This window comes from Lepisma saccharinum, chromosome 1 (assembly GCF_977018435.1).
Source record: "Lepisma saccharinum chromosome 1, izLepSacc3.1, whole genome shotgun sequence".
NCBI classification, from domain to species: Eukaryota; Metazoa; Arthropoda; class Insecta; order Zygentoma; family Lepismatidae; genus Lepisma; species Lepisma saccharinum.
The window spans coordinates 159,291,154-159,310,246 of record NC_139229.1 but is presented as its reverse complement, the minus strand read 5'-3'; positions in this window follow the sequence as shown (position 1 = coordinate 159,310,246).

The window sequence follows — 19,093 nt, the reverse complement described above, 5'->3', positions numbered from 1 at the left end:
GCACAGTAAGGCTAATCGGGACTGGACATACAGTTTAAAGTGGAATTCGAACCACTATGTGCCTCCACCGGGTATCGAATCCGGGACTCCTTGATTACAAGGCGTCGACGTCAAAGGACAGAATAGATATAGCATTCAACCTCTCATTAGGCTACCATTTCGATTACGAAGGCAACACTTGATTTGCCGTAAGCAGCCGTTGATGGGTGTGTGTGCATTTCAATAACACAAAGCTTATAAAGTTCGTAAAAGACAATTTTAAATATTTCAACCATTGCAAGCAGCTGCTGAAGGGTTTTTATTTTGAGTTCCTCTCTGACTCAGTGTGCCATAACTCTAATCTGTTCAAATTACAACAGTAGGGAGCGGCGAAAGATTGTAGCTTTTCGTGCTTCAGAAAAGCTGCACTAACTTAATAAAGTAGGCATCCAATAAACAAACCACCCTTGAATAGAAAGTATGTTAATCCTGCCATTTTCTCTGCCATGATGAAATATCTTACTTTTTCTTGTTCAACGACTGATATTCAGAACTTAGGGCTAAAAATGGGGGGGAATGCCGAAATGCCGTCCACTTAGGAGTTGTCACTCACAAGGAACATGAATATTTTTACTACAAATTCACTTCCGCTAGGAGACAAATATATTGAATCGTATCAATCCCTAAGATGATATGTTTATTTTATTTAAGTCTCTCTGAACGCTTCACGTTGACCAGGGCATTCTCTTGTTTTTCTCAGTTGTCTCAACCTCTGAGGCATGTTTACAATGCATTGTGTTGTGCCATGCAAACCTCCTGAGCATTCAGGAAACAGGTAATATTTCTGGTTGTAGAGTCAGCGGTTTGCATGGTGGCAATTAATAACACGATTCGGCATAGAGGAAGGGCTCGATGGCCTAGTAATATAGAGGTGAGACAAGCTGAGGGGGGACTGACTTTTGGGATTGAGTGGAGAGAGAGGAGGTGGTCAGCAAGGGAGGAGATCAGGAGTGGAACGACGCTTTGGTCAACGAATTGGAGAAGCTTACAGAGGACTTGGCTTATTCTATTCAGCTTAATACTTCAGATAGACAGGTAATTATCCTAACACCCAGCCATGATTCAGGTTCAACGGTTCACAAAACCCAACGAGTGACCATTGTCTTTTCTGTAGTCTAGTTCCTTAGTGTGATTTTGTACCTTTCGCATTGCCAAGCGTTAACTCGTCATGCCAATGACGAGTGGTCTCATCAGAGGATGAATGATGAGTAACTTACATCACCCCAGCAATTAATTGCATAAACAACTGGTTCAGATCCCCTCATTCTTTAGAATGACACGTGGTCGAGGTGCTGGGATTTTCATTTATTTCACCATGAACTAAATGAAAATTGAAATAGTTTTTATAACCAGTTTAATCCAATCCCACCCCAAATATTGACACGTGGTGGAGTGCTTGAGGCCTTTTCATTTTTTTTCGGAAATGAAAAGAGTTGCAGTTAAATTTTAACCAGTTTTCAATTCAACCCCACCCCAAAATTATGCTGATGTAATAATTAATTATGGGATTAGGCAGATCCGCGTAATGAAGGAACGAATTTACAATACCGGACCCTTCCCCGATTTTTGTAATTTTTCGCATACTCACTAATTAAGGCTTCCTAATCACGAATTTGAAGTTAAAATTTGGGTGTCACGTGTAGAAATTGCAAAATAAGCGAAATTGAGTGGTCCGCGATCGGAAGAGAAACCCTGGATTTCTCTACGAAAACAATGGTTATTGCAATATTTTACGTTTTTGAACGAAAATTATATATTCCAGATATTACTACGACCACAAATTTTAACTATGCTTCCCTAACCTAACCTTACCGTGAATGGTTTGTGGGTCTACCCGTGCATGGTTCTATGACCCCAAATTTTAACTATGCCTAACCTAACCTAACCTTACCGAGAATGGTTCGTGGGGCTATCCGTGAATAGTTTGTGGGCCAATTGCGATCACGGACCGATAAAAAATGTTAGGTTCGTAGCACTGTAACGGCAAAATTACCTCACTCAATTTCGCTTATTTTGCAATTTCTAGACGTGACCCCCAAATTTTAACTTCAAATTCGTGATTAAGAGGCCTCAGTTAGTGAGTATGCGAAATATTACAAAAATCGGGGATGGGTCCGGTACTGCAAATTCTTACCGCAATGAATATAGTTGCAACTCTTGCACTGGGCATTTTTATTAGTGAAAATAACTGCTGAAGATTTTAATTTTATTTCGGAATATATTGTGCATAAATACTGCACAGAATTGGATCAATAGTTTTAGATGTACTTCAAAGATTGATTCTTCTGCACAGAATCAAGTTTGTCCACTATGGTGTTACTGCAGAAATTATTTCCTAACCTCACAAATTATAATTAACTTACATGTAGGACTAGGACTGCGAGCAAGAAAATTGCCCAAATCTGCTGATATTCGCACCGTATTTCAATGATTACTTGATTGAATTTGTATTAAGGTCTACTATATGCACAGAGGCTAATCGGGACGAGAGCTACAGCTTCTAGTGGAATTGACTTGAATTATTTTTTGAAGTCCACTTTATGCACAGATAGGTTAATCGGGACTGGACCTACAGTTTAAAGTGCGATCCGAATCACCGGGTATCGAACTCGGGACCCCTTGATTACAAATCGACGACGTTGGCATTACGCCATAGGGGAAGTCCTTCTAGTGAAATCTGAATGACTTAATGAAATGTTACCTCAATCGGGATCTAACGTGAGACCCCTTGATAATCAAGGAAGCAATTCTATCGCTAGACTATGGTGCTGGGAGGTTAATTTAATATTTCCAATGTTTTAGCATTTACGAATTAGGTAGTTTGTGTACTTTTTCATTCTTTAACTTCGTATTTCTCCCTCTCGAATATTTGCAGTGCTAAGGATAGGAATGCTTGTGTTGCTGCAGCCATAAACCTTCGGGTTTAAGAATGCTGGAGAATGAGTTACTTAAGAATAGATATAACGATGAAACCAATGAGAGAACATCTCTAATTCTCATGCAATTGTCGGTACTACAATGAGGAAATAACAAACAGAAAGGAAACATAGCGCTTCTTTAGATTTCAAACCTCATCCTACTTATAAAAAGTCATTTGTCACACCTGTTAGACCCATTCCGAAATATAGTGATATAAGAGTTACAAAGGCTGCCAACAACAATCAATGAACAATGTCACAGCCACTGAATACGTCCATATTTCAGGCAGGCAGATGATTTCGTACCAACTTTGGCGACTCCTGATTGGCAAATTACTTAGTATCGAATGAGCAGTGGCCCATTGATTTCAGAACGCATTGTAATAAAGTAATTGCGATTTAACCGAACTAGAAAATGTACTTGAATGTCACAATGGAAGTTTCATAATGGAAAATGTAAATTTTACTTTTTAAGTTTTCGGTTGAAATGCGTCTACCGTACTACAAAAATCTAGGATAGCTACGGGGTGGGGGGGGGGCTAAGGCCTGGTTTGGGTAGGCTTCAGCCCCCCTAGTCCCCCTGTAGCGCCGTCCCCTCTACCTACACGTAGCATTTACGTGTCTCGATAATTTACGTAATAATTTGTCAATTTTCCACACAAGATATAGCACCTGCTATTGCAACAAATGGAAAGAATAATAAACAGCTCAATCTTTAAAAAATTAGGTCAAATTATATTGTATATATTACGTATCTCAAATACAATTTCTGTGATTCTTGTTGAAGAAGACCACATTTTGGATGTTACTCATTACTGGAGAGGTAGAGCACAGTGGTAGCGTCGTCACCTTGTAATGTGTTAACTCCAGGGTAAAGTTGAGCCTCGTTTTACTCCGAGGTTATCGGCCGCTTCTGTTGGTGCAACATATATTGAGTCGATTCGTGGGTTAACTGTCAGTGTATACTTACTCGCGCTTAAATATGTAGACGTTGGTGCAAACGCGGATCAGAGAGATCTTTCCAATTCGAATACTGATGCTAATGAAATCCCATCGCCAAGTCATTCTCACGATTACTGAATTAAAGAAGGCTTGGGAACGAATAACGCGATGCGGTCGCTGCAAAGTTTTCAGAAAGATATGAACATTTCCAGTTCTTCAGCTGTTCTCAAAGCCAAGCAACAACCCATTCCTTGGAACGAGTCGATTCCTCGGCCACCCGCATCTTTACCTCGGCATGTTGAATCACCGCTCGTGATCAAACTCTTCGGCGAAGGAGCAAGGAGGTGGGAGAAGAGGAAGATGTAAGACGACGGGAAAGATTTCCTCCTTCCGCCGTTAATTAACTGATAGGCCCATTACGTCATTAATTAAACCTCTTCGAATTCTGGGAGGAAACTTTTTTCCCCCTCTTCACTCTCATTCATATTTTTTTCATCCTCTTCTTTCTCCTTCAATATTTAGAGTGTAGATCTGGTTTTCTTATTCGATTCCCGAAGCCATCTAATACAAGTTTTTTTTTGCTTCTTCACTCTCTGTGCAAACCTCCACCGGCCGGATTGATTAAGGAATTCATTTATCACGCTTCTTGAGGTACCTTTGGTGGGAGTTTTCCGATACATGGTTTCAACGTGGAGGGTATCTGTCTTCTATATTATCTTGCGAAACCTTACCTCCCCCTTTTCCCTTCCTTCTCGTTTCGGATCTTTCATTAGCGCGGTGAATGCACGTTAAAGAATGTTAAGAGATGACATTAACGACTTCATGCTTCTCACAACTCTGGTCTAGAAATTAATTTTCCTGTGTTCCGTGAATGGGATATTGAACATGCGAGCAAGTGGGCGGCAAAGTTCCTCACTGAAGATTAGGCACCATACACTTTAAAAGTTTAGAGTATATTTTTTAACTAGTGTACTGAAATCTTAACCACATCGTACATCATAAAAATTAAAATTGACTCAAGGAATCTATGAATTCGTATAGTTTATGATTTTTTCCTTAAATTTATTGATTTGATTGATTGATTGTTTTATTGTTTTAAGTCCACTTTTTGCACAGAAACGCTAATCGGGACCGGACCTACATTTTTATGTGGGATCCGAACCACTTGTGCCTCCACCGGCTATCGAACCCGGGACCCCTTGATTACAAGGTGACGACATCGCCACTAGGTCATCGGGGAGGCCTTTCTTAAATTGAATGTCCTTTTGTAAGTATGTAATATCACAGGCAAAGTGGTAATATGTCCATCGGTAGACATTGTTTTAACTTCCAGTGTTTCCATGTTAGATTATATACTACTAAAATAGTACTTTCCGTGTCAACGTAACCAATATTCTTGGACATACTTATCTCACAGACTATAGAGCTCCGCCCCTCCCCTCGTCTGCTTGATGTAAGCGCGGAATGCTTTCGTTGTTAGGTTAGGAGTAGTGTAATTGGGGCGTTTCAAAATAACACTTAGTAGGTATTTGTAGGTAATGCATTTGTAGCCTCTGTTTTTTACCAATCGAATATCAGTTTTTGACATATTTTGACAATTTTTTGTCGATGTTTTTGCGTTTAGCGATATTTCTTTTTTTTTCCCACTCACACTTAGTAGGTATTTGTAGGTATTTGTAGGTAATGCATTTGTAGCCTCTGTTTTTTACCAATCGAATATCAGTTTTTGACATATTTTGACAATTTTTTGTCGATGTTTTTGCGTTTAGCGATATTTCTTTTTTCCCACTCACACTTAGTAGGTATGCATTTGTAGCCTCTTTTTTTATCAATCGAATATCAGATTTTGACATATTTTGACATTTTTTTGTCGATGTTTTAGCGTTTAGCGATGTACGTGATGAATCCGCAAACAGATTTTTCCTAAGTCTTACCGTTTCCAAGATAACACCACTTCCGGTCACCATTTTGGATTTCCGAGCATAGGTTCTATTCATATTTTACTTACATATAGGCGTACGTGATGAATCCGCAAACAGATTTTTCCTAAGCCTTACCGTTTCCAAGATAACACCACTTCCGGTCGCCATTTTGGATTTCCGAGCATAGGTTCTATTCATATTTTACTTACATATAGGTGTACATGATGAAACACCAAACAGATTTTTCCTAAGTCTTACCGTTTCCAAGTTAACCCCACTTCCGGTCGCCATTTTGGATTTCCGAGCATAGGTTCTATTCATACTTTTTATCACATATAGGTGTACATGATGAATCACCAAACAGATTTTTCCTAAGTCTTACCGTTTCCAAGATAACACCACTTCCGGTCGCCATTTTGGATTTCCGAACATAGGTTCTATTCATACTTTTTCTCACGTATAGGTGTACATGATGAATCCGCAAACAGATTTTTTTCTAAGTCTTACCGTTTCCAAGATAATACCACTTCCGGTTGCCATTTTGGATTTCCGAACATAGGTTCTATTCATACTTTTTCTCACGTATAGGTGTACATGACGAATCACCAAACAGATTTTTCCTAAGTCTTACCGTTTCCAAGATAACCTCACTTCCGGTCGCCATTTTGGATTTCCAAGCATAGGTTCTATTCATATTTTACTCACATATAGGCGTACATGACGAATCCGCAAACAGATTTTTCCTAAGTCTTACCGTTTCCAAGATAACCCCACTTCCGGTCGCCATTTTGGGTTTCCGAACATAGGTTCTATTCATACTTTTTCTCACATATAGGTGTACATGATGAATCACCAAACAGATTTTTCCTAAGTCTTACCGTTTCCAAGATAACCCCACTTCCGGTCGCCATTTTGGATTTCCGAACATAGGTTAGTAGATAGTAAATATGCCTTTGACCACAACCCTGATTTCTTGACCCCACGACCACCAAAACCTCAAAGTAGATAGTAAATGTGCATCCCATGCCAATTCTGATTTCTTGACCAAACGACCACAAAAACCTCAAAAACTCACTTTCTCTCCCCGTTCCGCGCCTCATTTATTGCGCTGACGATGTTTCACGGCGCAGAAAAGCAGTGATGAGTGAAAGATGTACTCTCATCCTCTCATCCTTCAAGGATGAGTGCACCTTATCGTAATTTTCCAAGTACCGAGGACCAAATGTTTATATATATCGTGACCTTTGTAAACCTCTCTCGGGAACGATGTGCCACAAGCGTGCGCGTGCCTCTTATTATTTCCGTATTGTGACGCAAACAAACAAATAATAATTGTTTTTTTTTTTTTTGGATTCCTGGCCCCTATAACCTCGCCAGGGTGCGTGGTGCCCAACCAAAAAAAGTAAAAGGTTCTAACGGCTGCGGTTGTAGATAACCACACCTCTGTAGAGTTTCACGTGTTTTTTTTCTCAAAGGTCCTATGGGACACCTCTGTTTGTCAAAAATTCGAGATATTTGCAATTTAACGCAGGACTTGGAAAAAATTTTCGGAAAATTTTTGGTTCCATGACGACCTATGTTTATTTTGGTATGGGTGGACAGAGGACACCGAGACTCGACCGACGCACTAAACCCGACCTCTCTACGACTATTTGTTCAAAAGTTACTACGAGTGATCAAAGTTTTTGGGAGGGGATGGGCTAACTTCTTACCCCTTGACCCCAGGACCACCAAAACTTGGTACACGTATTCTACACCTCCAAAATCGACAGGGGCATCTAACGATGCCGTATGGGGGTGTTTTTCGATATATTTTTTCGATAACTCTTACCATTTTCGAGATATTTGCAATTTAAGATTTTTTTAACGCTGGACTTAGAAAATTTTCGGTACATTTTTTTTTTTTTTTTGTTCCATGACGACCTATGTTTATTTTGGTATGGGAGGACAGAGGACACCGAGACTCGACCGACACACTAAACCCAACCTCTCAACGCGTACTCTACGTCACCAAAAAAGGTTAAAGGTTCCAAATAACAATAGTTAGAGTTTCCCCAATCTAGTAAAGTGGATTGGTTGAAATCTCCAAGACGTATTTTGAATTTTTTTTTTCAAATATGAACACGTTAAAACTGAACTGTCTCGGATTTTTGAGTTTTGTATTCGCCCTGAGAAAATTCTATATAAAATAACATACCTGAAAATTATATTCACAGTAGATTGATTTTTTTTTGAGTTTTGTAATCACCTCAACAAATTCTATATAAAATAACATACCTGAAAATTGTATTCACAGTAGATTGAATTCTTGAGTTTTTGTATTCGCACACAAGAAATTCTATATAAATAACATACCTGAAATTCTATATACAGTAGATTGAATTTTTGAGTTTTGTAATCACTCCAAGAAATTCTATATAAAATAACATACCTGAAAATTGTATCGCTATATACTAGACTTTTTGATTTCTGTGATTTTGGAGAAATCGCAATGGCATCCACCACCAGTTTCAATCGTAAAAATGATAAAACTGAATGTGTTACTTGTGGGAAGCTAATCTCAAGGAACAATTTATCGGTACACAGAGCAAGATGTAGTGAAACAGGTTCGGGAATTAATCGTTCGTTACCTTCTAAGTCTTGTGCTCGATGCGGAAAGATGATCAGCATTGCACATTTAAGTAAACACCTCAAAATTTGCAAACCATCGACCGGACAAGCATCGAAAAGGAAAATCGATAATGCAGATACGGAAGCTTCTACTTCCAAGCAAATTAAATTATCCAATGAACCCAAACCAATTAGATCTGCATTCAACGACCAACTCCAGGATTTATCATTTAAGTCAGAACCAGGCCGTGACATTCTAAGTTTCTTGGACGAAACGAAAACATCTGTACTAAATATTTTGAAAGATAAACTTGAAAACAACTCTATAAAAGTATACGTTGTTCTGTTTTCGGAATACGAGAAAGTTGATGGCACAACGAGTATTTTTTATCATCGTACAAAAAACCAGACACTTTATTTTGCTGACGTCGAAAATTTGAACAATTTCTATTATAAAGTTTCCAACGAGCTGGTTAAGAAACATGACGATTTCGAGGCTAAAGGGTCGGGATGGTCTCTGTGTGGAAGTCCTCACACGTTAACTGTTTACGTGAACCGATTCTCGCCTCTTCGAGCTTCCAGCTATGTTCCTCTTCCACCGAACATTCAACACAAGAGGCCGTGTTAAATATACAGAACAGCGATAACAAGTGTTTCCTTTGGTGTGTGTTGGCTGCACTGCATCCTGTTCATTGCAAAAATAATCCACAGTGGGTTGGACATTACAAACAATACGAGTCCGACTTTCAAAGTGTAATGTCTGACATTGAATACCCGGTGACATTGTCGGATATAACAAAGTTCGAAAATCGTGCCGGAAAACGCATCGCTATTAATGTATATTCCTTCACGTCAGATAAATATCTCGTGCATGCCGTCAGGATAAGCGATATCGACGATGACGATGCTCGTGTGATTAATCTTCTTCTAATTTCAAACGAGGATGTTCATCACTACACGCTAATTCGTTCTCTATCACGTTTGGTCAAAAGTCAAACAACCAAGCATGAACATTGCATCGAAGTTTGCCCAAGGTGTTTGACCACGTTCGACGATCGTGACCGACGTGATCATCAAAATCTTCATAGTCGTCAAATTGCTATCGAGAAACTTGCCGAACATAAAATTTATTGCGGTGACAACAGACCGGCTAGAATGTTGATGCCCGAAACGAACGAAGTCGAAGAATTCAAAATGCACAAGGCATTGTTAGAACATCCCGCAATCATCGTCGCAGATTTCGAGTCTTTCCTGAAACCACTCTCCTACTGCGAACCGGATCCCGGACTTTCCTCCACAACGCCGTACCAGCTTCATCAACCAAACAGTTTCGGCTATGTTGTTGTGCGACGTGATAAAATAAATGAAGCATATATATACCGCGGGCCAAATGTAATCGAACACTTCCTGGAAAAAATGGTGGAGGAGGTTGAGGTAATTGGTAGCGTACTGCTTACATCAAAACCGATGGCACCTTTAACTGAAAATGAACTTCAAAATTACAATTCCACTGAGGTGTGTCCGGTATGTGATCAAAGTTTCACTGATGAGAACAAAAAAATATTCCACCACGATCATTTCAGCGGAAACTCCATAGGTGGAATTTGCAACACGTGCAATCTTAAAATCCAGAAACCTAAATTCATCCCCATATTCTTTCACAACGGAAGCGGATATGATTTTCACCACCTGGTGAGACATCTTGGCTACGATCCGAAACGTATAGGTGTCTTGGCCGAGAATGAAGAACGCTACATTAGTCTCAGCAAGCAAGTGTCGATTCCGGGAACGAAAAATACAATCGAGATGCGCTTCCTGGATTCGTATAGATTTCTCTCTGCAAGTCTGGATGCTTTAGCGAACAAACTCACCGACGAACAATTCAAAATAACTAGATCTAGTTTTCCCAACGTAGACATAGAACTCGTTAGACGTAAAGGGATTTATCCTTACGAATACGTTAGTGATGGTTCTAAATTTAACGACTACGCTCTTCCACTTCCAAGAGAATTTTACAGCAGACTCAGAGAGAAAGGAATCACGGACGAAGAATACCAACACGCGCAACTCATGTGGGAGAAATTAGAATGTAGGACACTCGGAGACTACCACGACGCATACTTAAAATTAGACGTGACGATACTCGCGGATGTTTTTCAAGCGTTCAGGAAAACGGCAACGAATATTTACTAATTAGATCCAGCGTATTTCTACAGCCTACCGGGATTAGCGTGGTCGGCAATGTTATTCCAGACAAAGGTCAAGCTGGAACTGATATCGGACGTTGACATGTTGCTATTTATCGAAAGAGGGATACGAGGTGGAATGGTGCAATGCGTACAGAGACATGCAAAAGCTAATAACGTATACATGAAAGAAGATTACGATTCAAATCGAGCATCGAATTACATCTTCTACGCCGACGTTAATAATCTCTACGGACATGCCATGGTTCAGAAACTTCCTTACGGGGGATTCGAATGGTTAGATCCCACTTCGATAGACATTATTCATTTCGACGATAGCGAGTGTGGTTTCTTCGCAGAGGTAGATCTCCAATTCTCCGACCACCTGCACGACACGTTTTCGGATTTGCCTCCGACTCCCGAAATCAAATGTCCACCCGACTCGGTTCAAGACAAGCTTTTGTTAACATTGGACCCTAAACAGAGATACGTCGTCCACTACAAGAATCTCCGGTTTTTGATTGGGAAGGGTGTTCAGATAGTAAATGTTAGAAGAATACTAAAGTTTAAACATTCCACGTGGTTAAGACCTTACATAGAAACTAACACACAACATAGAACAGCTGCCACTTCCGATTTAGACAAGGACTTCTTTAAATTAATGAACAATGCGGTGTACGGAAAGACCATGGAGAATGTTAGAAAGCACGTAGACGTGAAATTAATTTCCGATAAGAATAAATGTCGGAAGTGGATAGCCGATCCTAGATTCAAGTCGAGAAAAATTTACAACGAGAATTTGGCACTTTTCAATCTAGATATAAAATTGATGAAATTCAGAAAACCAATTTACGTTGGCGCAACGGTTCTCGACTTGTCGAAACTTTACATGTTCGAATTTCATTATGACGTGATGAAACCCTTCTACAATAATAAAATATCACTTTTGTACACGGACACCGACAGCTTTATTTACAGCATACAAACACCTAACCTCTATGAAGACATAAAAAATCCTTCCATGCTAGAGTATTTCGATACTTCTGCGTATCCTCAACCCAACAGATTTGGAATTCCATCTCGTAACAAAAAAGTCCTAGGTAAACTGAAAGATGAATGTAACGGTGATATTATTGTCGAGTTTGCGGGTTTGCGTTCGAAGATGTATGCCATGAGAACAGAGAGTAGCGTCACGAAGAAAGCAAAAGGTGTGGGCAAGAATACGGTGGAGAACAAACTCACCTTCCACGATTACATCGATTGCCTTTACTCACAATCGACGATACTAAGTATAGAACAAAGAATCCAAAGTGTAGACCATGTGATTACAACAAACGAAGTTAGGAAAGTAGCATTAGATCCGCATGACGATAAAAGATGTATTTTGTCTTGTGGAATCCACACGTTGCCTTGGGGACACTATCGTTTAGAAATTAGTAAAAATTGTAGGCAATGCAAATGAAAAAAAATAAACTTAAATAACTATAACTAAAAAATAAAAAAAAACTTTAACTGTCTCAAATTATCACATACACAATAAATAACTAGCAAGGACAATGAATCTTTTTGGTTTCCGAAAGCAAACAATGGAGACTGTACACCGCACGGCAGATCATGAATTTCTACCTTCCATGTTATCTAAACTCAACGGCCTGTTGATCAATCAATTTTCGGAACGTTGCTCTTCTTGCTGGAACAGTGACGATTTCGGATTCGCGACGATCGACATGACGAGGAAACCCAACGACGGAAAATACAGAAACAAAATCAACGACTTTCTAAACGTTGCAACGTTGTGAGTGGTCCTGGGGTCAAGGGGTAAGAAGTTAGCCCATCCCCTCCCAAAAACTTTGATCACTCGTAGTAACTTTTGAACAAATAGTCGTAGAGAGGTCGGGTTTAGTGCGTCGGTCGAGTCTCGGTGTCCTCTGTCCACCCATACCAAAATAAACATAGGTCGTCATGGAACCAAAAATTTTCCGAAAATTTTTTCCAAGTCCTGCGTTAAATTGCAAATATCTCGAATTTTTGACAAACAGAGGTGTCCCATAGGACCTTTGAGAAAAAAAACACGTGAAACTCTACAGAGGTGTGGTTATCTACAACCGCAGCCGTTAGAACCTTTTACTTTTTTTGGTTGGGCACCACGCACCCTGGCGAGGTTATAGGGGCCAGGAATCCAAAAAAAAAAAAAAAAAAAACAATTATTATTTGTTTGTTTGCGTCACAATACGGAAATAATAAGAGGCACGCGCACGCGTGTGGCACATCGTTCCCGAGAGAGGTTTACAAAGGTCACGATATATATAAACATTTGGTCCTCGGTACTTGGAAAATTACGATAAGGTGCACTCATCCTTGAAGGATGAGAGGATGAGAGTACATCTTTCACTCATCACTGCTTTTCTGCGCCGTGAAACATCGTCAGCGCAATAAATGAGGCGCGGAACGGGGAGAGAAAGTGAGTTTTTGAGGTTTTTGTGGTCGTTTGGTCAAGAAATCAGAATTGGCATGGGATGCACATTTACTATCTACTTTGAGGTTTTGGTGGTCGTGGGGTCAAGAAATCAGGGTTGTGGTCAAAGGCATATTTACTATCTACTAACCTATGTTCGGAAATCCAAAATGGCGACCGGAAGTGGGGTTATCTTGGAAACGGTAAGACTTAGGAAAAATCTGTTTGGTGATTCATCCTGTACACCTATATGTGAGATAAAGTATGAATAGAACCTATGTTCGGAAACCCAAAATGGCGACCGGAAGTGGGGTTATCTTGGAAACGGTAAGACTTAGGAAAAATCTGTTTGCGGATTCATCATGTACGCCTATATGTGAGTAAAATATGAATAGAACCTATGCTTGGAAATCCAAAATGGCGACCGGAAGTGAGGTTATCTTGGAAACGGTAAGACTTAGGAAAAATCTGTTTGGTGATTCATCATGTACACCTATACGTGAGAAAAAGTATGAATAGAACCTATGTTCGGAAATCCAAAATGGCAACCGGAAGTAGTATTATCTTGGAAACGGTAAGACTTAGAAAAAAATCTGTTTGCGGATTCATCATGTACACCTATACGTGAGAAAAAGTATGAATAGAACCTATGTTCGGAAATCCAAAATGGCGACCGGAAGTGGTGTTATCTTGGAAACGGTAAGACTTAGGAAAAATCTGTTTGGTAATTCATCATGTACACCTATATGTGAGAAAAAGTATGAATAGAACCTATGCTCGGAAATCCAAAATGGCAACCGGAAGTGGGGTTAACTTGGAAACGGTAAGACTTAGGAAAAATCTGTTTGGTGTTTCATCATGTACACCTATATGTAAGTAAAATATGAATAGAACCTATGCTCGGAAATCCAAAATGGCGACCGGAAGTGGTGTTATCTTGGAAACGGTAAGGCTTAGGAAAAATCTGTTTGCGGATTCATCACGTACGCCTATATGTAAGTAAAATATGAATAGAACCTATGCTCGGAAATCCAAAATGGTGACCGGAAGTGGTGTTATCTTGGAAACGGTAAGACTTAGGAAAAATCTGTTTGCGGATTCATCACGTACATCGCTAAACGCTAAAACATCGACAAAAAAATGTCAAAATATGTCAAAATCTGATATTCGATTGATAAAAAAAGAGGCTACAAATGCATACCTACTAAGTGTGAGTGGGAAAAAAGAAATATCGCTAAACGCAAAAACATCGACAAAAAATTGTCAAAATATGTCAAAAACTGATATTCGATTGGTAAAAAACAGAGGCTACAAATGCATTACCTACAAATACCTACAATTACCTACTAAGTGTGAGTGGGAAAAAGAAGAAATATCGCTAAACGCAAAAACATCGACAAAAAATTGTCAAAATATGTCAAAAACTGATATTCGATTGGTAAAAAACAGAGGCTACAAATGCATTACCTACAAATACCTACTAAGTGTTATTTTGAAACGCCCCAATTACACTACTGTTAGGCATGTCAGGTTTAGGACTCATCATAAATACACTGCAAGTTTTCATAAATACACTGCAAGTTTTCATAAATACACTGCAAGGTTCTTTGTCTGAGGAAGACCCTGATACAGGGTCGAAAAGTTACCTGTTAAGTGTTTTTATCTTAATAAACTGCCTTGGTCAGCAACTTAGTGTTTTTAAATATGGAAACAAGGCTTAATTACAATACAAGTTTTCAAGGCTTGACCAAAAATGTATTTTTTATGCTAAGAGCCCCAAAACTTAACATGCCTAACCTATTCTAACTTATCACCCGGTGGAGGCACATAGTGGTTCGGATCCCACTTTAAACTGAAAGTACAGTCCCGATTAGCTTATCTGTGCATTAAGTGGACTTAAAACAACAACTCAACGAAATAATTTATGCTGATAGACGAGGGGCGGGACAGAGCTCAATACGGCGTGCGATAAGTGATACCCCACACAGATATTTCACACTAGTTCTGCACACAGGAACGTCGACAGATAATGTTTGGGGTTGAGACAAGGGTGGAGGAAATATTTTTAGGCGGGCTCTGCTTTGGTCATCATGACTGCTAAGATGGTCTCTTATTTTCTCTTTCTTTATATTTCTCTCTCTTCCCTCTCGTCTCTCCGTCTCTTTCTTTCTAATTCTTTTCTCCTTTTTGGTTGTACAGTGTCTCTCAAAAGTTTTAGGACAACGACTTTTTAAACTAGGCAACCCAATTTACGCAAGCCGTTGGTGGGTTGCGTGCAGAGTTAGGCTCAATTTCAGGGTTGCCACATGCACAATAGATATTTATAAAATACGCGAAAGAAATATAAACAAGTATTATTGTATAAAATTATTAAAAATATCACTATTATATCGCAAATGACAAAATTCTTTCTGAAAGAAAAAAATAGGTTTTCTAGTATTTCATCGCTAATGAGCCTACAGTAAGGAAAAGAGGTGAGAGGAAACGAAAGGTTACAAGGGAGAGGAGAAAGAAAAAGCGAAAGGAGAAGAGGAAAAGTAGAGGAGAGAAGAAAGAGAGGATAGACGAGACGAGGAGAGGAGAGGTAGTGAGGAGAATGGAAAAAGATTCGAGGAGAGATGAGGAAAAAAGAACAAAGAAGATAAAAGAGGAGGAAAACGAGACGAGAGGAGAGGAGGAGACGAGAAGAGGGAAGTGGAGAGTAGAGTAAAGGAGAGAAAAAGAGAAGAACGAAAAAAGAGAGAAAAGTGCAGTGGAGTCGGAAATCTAAGACAAGAAAGGAGATAAGAGGAGTGGAGAAGAGTGGGATGGAGATAAGATGCGAGAAAAGTAGGGAAGGCGATATGAGATAAAAGCAGAACAGAAAGAGGGGAGAGAAGAAGGAGAAGGAACTGGAGAGAAGAGGTAGTTGCAGAAAATATCGTCTGAGCGTCAAGAATGGATGCATTGGTCAAATTATCGACATGAAACATTCAATAACATTTTGAAATGTATTGGAGAATATATTAGATCGGTGCGAAATGCCTTTTGGCTGAGTTCAGAGCAAGATAAAATCTTCCACTTAAGATCTTTGATTTTACCTGCGATTACACCACTAAAAAAATGAACGTAATTTTTAATATTTATAAGAATTATTCAATTTTTCTCCACTTCTCGGTTCGTTGAAATGGAGATTTTGTAATTCAATATTTCCCCTCCCCCCACAGTTAATTCCAAACTGAATAATTCCGTTTCGCACGGTGTGGACAATGAACACAATGGGATATGTCTAAAACTTACGAAAATTTTCTTCCACAGGAAGGGTTTGAACCTACGACCATCAGATTGACAATCCTGAACGGTAGACACTACCCTACAAGCTTTCGCTCCTTAAGCCAAGTAGAAGGAGCTGACCAATGTGAAATGTAGATGTAACTCTCCTGCATGTAACGTGCAAACAAGTATTGTTTGTAACAAAGAAAACGAAAGTAGTACGACTCGGCGAAAACATTTAATGGAGAATTGCACGGTGAGAACTTTTCATTCGATATTTGCGGAGGTATCCTTGCATTGAACTCGAGTGGGAAAAGGGGTAAAATTAGCATGTCCTGAATTGCCACACATATAAATAGTTATTTCATTAATATTTGTCAATGTCATTGAAGCAGTACACAATTATCGTTAGAGTATCATAATTCACAATCTTATATATAAAAATATCCCGTTGAACGTGTGTCAATTCATTTATTTGTTTATTTTTTTTATAAATTCCATATGCAGAACAATGTAGCCACTATATACTGCTATTACAAATAATGTTACCATGCTTTTGTTTAATGGAAGGGAGTTTTTTTAAGGAACATCTAGTATGGAGGATCGAACGTCTTGCAAGTCTTGTGTCCAGTACAGTCTTATGAAATATATTTGCTGTTGCGTAAGGTAACACGAAATAATTACACCGTGTGCGAACTACCAAATCTGCGCAACGTTATACGTAAACAGCCGGAAAATTTTATTCATAAAATCATCTCACATTTGACAGTATTAGTCAAGAGAGACTCGTGGGACACTGTGTTAAGGTGCTGGACTAAATCCTTCTTATTTTTCTTCCTCGAAGAACAACAATTTGTAAGGAAAAGCAACAGTTATGCTCTTTCTTATTTCTTTAAAATTCTTACACTTTCCTTTAATTGGGTTGAAAATAAATAAGAATATTGCTTGCATTTCTGTCATTGACGTAGACCAGGCCCGTACACAGGATTTATTTGAGGGAGGGACCAGAACCAATTATATTACAAAATAGTTCAAATAGTGCGAGCGCCATTAAAAAGTCATGATAATTCTATGTTTAGAAAAAAATATATTTATAAATTAAATGTTGCGTACTAGGAATTATTCATACAATAAAGAACATGTATAATTGTGAGTTAACAAAAAAACAATAATAAAGAGACATTTTCGCATCACGATTGCAGTTCGAAAAAGTCGGGACAGGGATTGAAAGTAACGCACTGTCCGGACTAAATCGGTGAATCCGACGTCTGGTAGCCTTGCATTAATGATTATAAAACTAAAACCACCCAATATTGCAGCTTCAAGACTTTTGCGCAAGAAACAAATTCATTTATGCAAGAGCAAAATTGAAATTTTTACACATTTCAAAAATCGACGATGTTTTTTTTGTATTTATTTATTTATAGGTTCACATTTAAATATTTTAGGGTTCGAGGGGAGAGCATGGCCCACATGGCCCCTCCCCTGGGTACTGACCTTACGTAGACAGTGGAAGAGAAATTTTGGAGAACCTTTCTATTAAATTTAGTATTTACATTCACCTTATGCTCAGATAGGTTAAACCGTTTATTGACAATCGTCAACTTTTCGTTTAATAGATAATATTTGGTTTTAAACGACGGGAGAATATTGGTCGAATTTCCTTTCTTGCTCTTTTGAGAGAATATATACTTCTACAATAGCAATCGCGTTCGGAAACCGTGAAACAAATGACTTGGTTTTCAAAGGCAGACAAGCTTGGTAGTCTAGCTTGCTCGCGATCGAAGTGACTCACTCACGCTATTCAAGGCCGCTTCTTATCGCAAAACACTTGCTTCGATGCACAGTGTCTGCACCCAGCACGTTACAAGTGACCAGAGTCGAATTTTAAACAGAATCTGAAGAATGGTAGATTTCATTAGAGGCGGCTAGGTAGGCACCAGCTCAGCATGCAATAGTTTAAGTGATAATTCCTGACAAACAAAAAACCGTATTGAATAATTATTGGGATAGTAATACGTGTATCCGCTCCTTTTTAACAATGTAAGCTCGAAGACAATCTGTATTCCATTTATTTATATTGGCAACTTGGTCAACCGGAGGTTATTTTATCGCCTTCGATAATCGAATTGTCTGATCGATTATTTTTTGTTTACCCAGGAACATGCCCCATAGAAGATTTCCGAGACCGGATTACGCTACACACTCGTAGCTCCCCAATTTCTTCACGATGGTGGGTTGCTACCGGTCCCATACACAGGCCGAGAACCTAGAGAGTGAGCATAGGCGGACTCGAATCCATGCTGTCCTGCAGTCGAAGTCCAAAGCACAGCTCCTTAGACCGCACGGTCACGGAGGAGGACTTTTCTTATTTTACCTTTGGCTAATCGCGACGATGAGGATGAATAATGAATAGAAAAATAAAGAAGGTAACGCACAAAGTAGAGGACGATCTTCAACCTCTTAGGTGACGAGTTCAAGCCCTAAATATGAAGATTTCAACCTTAGACGATCTGAATTTCAAAATTATAAACAAAATGCCTACTTACACTAAACTTCTCATCAAGGCCAAAATAGTTTGTAACTGTGAAACTACCCCTGAATACAAATTGACATTTTTTTCCATGTGAGTAAGAATTAAATGTGTGGCATACAGAGATAGATGATACCTTTTGAGAAACAATTAACTGTACCCTGTCCCAGGATCTCTGGAGCAAAGCCGGGCATAGCGGAAGAGAAGTGGAGAGAGGGGAGAGGGGATCGAGTGAA